The sequence below is a fragment of the Diorhabda carinulata genome, unplaced genomic scaffold (assembly GCF_026250575.1).
Source record: "Diorhabda carinulata isolate Delta unplaced genomic scaffold, icDioCari1.1 Dcau_30, whole genome shotgun sequence".
NCBI lineage: Eukaryota > Metazoa > Arthropoda > Insecta > Coleoptera > Chrysomelidae > Diorhabda > Diorhabda carinulata.
In genome coordinates this window covers 40,001-42,500 of record NW_026613975.1, presented here as the reverse complement: position 1 = coordinate 42,500, position 2,500 = coordinate 40,001, and the positions used below count along the sequence as shown (strand labels likewise).

Below are 2,500 nucleotides of genomic sequence, written 5' to 3'. Positions count from 1 at the left end.
ACGCGAGGTAAACCTTTACTTTCATTACGCCTTTAGGTTTAGTTATTTCCCAATGACTCGCGCACATGCTAGACTCCTTGGTCCGTGTTTCAAGACGGGTCCTGAAATTACCCAAATCGATAGCGTCGTTGATCGGCGTTTCAAAACGAGGTCTGTTCGAGAACACCGTAACCAACAGTCGTTCCGGGACAGAATCGGCATTATGTCCGATTACCGTCAAACACGAAACGCTCTTGCTACGGGCCGAACGCTAATTAATCTAGCGGCCCCGCGCCATATTTCTACCGTCGAGCGAGTCTGTCGGAACATCGAGGGTCCCCATGAATTCGAATAAAATCAAGTGGTCTACCACCTCGAGTCTTAGACAGACACCCAACGGATCACGACGTCCTACTAGAGGAAAAGTGCACGCGTTCGATATCGATTAGAAAAACGTAAAACGCGATTTATTGTAATATGCCGAAACACAAACAATATCCGTCATACAAACGTTCAACTTCAATTATCGAAACGCGAATGAATTTCCTCTTTCGACCTTTCGGGTTTCTCAGGTTTACCCCTGAACGGTTTCACGTACTCTTGAACTCTCTCTTCAAAGTGCTTTTCAACTTTCCCTCACGGTACTTGTTCGCTATCGGTCTCGTGGTCATATTTAGCCTTAGATGGAGTTTACCACCCACTTAGGGCTGCACTCTCAAGCAACCCGACTCTCAGGAGAGATCCTCACGCAATCGGCAACGGTCGCTACGGGCCTGGCACCCTCTATGGGCTGTGGCCCCGTTCAAGAAGGACTTGGACGCGCCGCACGATCTCGTGATAAACGGATCCTCCCTAACACCACATTTCCCGGTGGCCGATATCGACCACGGGATTCGGTGCTGGGCTTTTCCCTGTTCGCTCGCAGCTACTGAGGGAATCCTAGTTAGTTTCTTTTCCTCCGCTTAGTAATATGCTTAAATTCAGCGGGTAATCTCACCTGCTCTGAGGTCGATATATTATAATATATCTCGTATAATATTTAAATACAATTCGCCAAACTATCATAATCATCTCTCATATGAAATATAACATTATTTGTTTTTATTTAAAGAGTCGGCAGCAGCAGCAGCAGCATCAGCATCAGCATCAGCATCAGCATCAGCATCAGCATCAGCATCAGCAACACACCACCAGCCTTTATACATATATAATATTTTTAATATATATAATTCATATATTTTGTCGATATACCGTGTGTATAAATGATATAAATAAAACACTGGTCAGACGTCCAGTCTTCGAAACTTTATTATTTCTCTCGGACACGACGACCGCGTTATCATTTTATCATAAATATATTATATATACACACACTTATTTATCGACTATATATACGTCGTATATATGTATAATATATATATATATTATATATAAATATAACTCTCTACCAAACAAATTTTATGTATTTCATATAAATACACGATTAATTTATGGTATAGCGGGTTGTGTTCAAAAATTGCGTAACTTTTTCTATAAAAATTTACGCTGCTTTTCGCACTTTAGGATGCCGCACAAATACAAAAAAAAATACGCACAAGTTTGTATGTGCATGTGTTTTTTCTTAATTAGTGTGCGTTATTGTTTCACATCCAACACGCTTAGGCATTATTTTTCTTTAATAAATAGAAAAATTTTAAATTCTAAGCAGTCTTTTAAATTGATACGACCCTCAGTCAGGAGTGGTCCGGGAACGAGTATCCGAGGACCGCAATGTGCGTTCGAAATGTCGATGTTCATGTGTCCTGCAGTTCACAAGTTGACGCGCAATTAGCTGCGTTCTTCATCGACCCACGAGCCAAGTGATTCACCGTTCAGGGTAATCATTTTATTATTATGTCGTTTTCTCATATTCTATTCGTCGTATTTTTAATATTTGATTATTATTAAATTAATAATATTATTATAATATCTTATACGCGTATAGAAAATTTATATAACGACATTTTTTATATATATATATATATATATATATATATATATTATAATAAATGGTAATTATTCGAAACTTTTAGAGAAATTATAATATCGTACTTTGATATATCTGATAAATTTTAACCGCTGCACATGTTTTATTACAAACGAGGCGCGCATAGACAGATATCTCGCACGATATATTCCTCCTCTTTATATTATTACAGTTTTTTTTTTATCTTGAAAGTTTTATACAAATTTCGACGGTCGGGCGTAAATCTTCGAACACCTTCGAAATAATACATAAAATATTATTTCTAAAACGAATTTTTATACATATCGATAGAATCGACATGTGCTTAAATTTCGTTTAGGTACCCGGATGAAAATGTCTCAATAACATAATCATCACATATAATCTTGTCGATATTTTCTTGTATTACCTTCAAACGATAAAAAACTTAAGTAATAATATAATAAACGAAATAAAATTTATCCATAAAAATATAGACACACACACGACAACAGACGACGTTTCAATAAACTATAT

At 37.1% G+C, this 2,500-nt stretch overlaps 2 non-coding genes across 2 annotated transcripts in view; both read right to left on the bottom strand.

The window, feature by feature from the left end:
- The window catches only part of LOC130903325 (large subunit ribosomal RNA), a 4,066-nt gene extending 3,076 nt beyond the window's left edge, over positions 1-990 (bottom strand). The window contains exon 1 of the ribosomal RNA XR_009060698.1: positions 1-990. This exon is cut by the window's left edge and continues 3,076 nt beyond it. This is a non-coding gene — a ribosomal RNA (large subunit ribosomal RNA).
- A 712-nt stretch (positions 991-1,702) lies between these two features.
- LOC130903327 (5.8S ribosomal RNA) lies at positions 1,703-1,858 on the bottom strand. Its single transcript, XR_009060699.1, has one exon. It is a non-coding gene; the product is annotated as a 5.8S ribosomal RNA (ribosomal RNA).
- Positions 1,859-2,500: the final 642 nt, after the last annotated feature.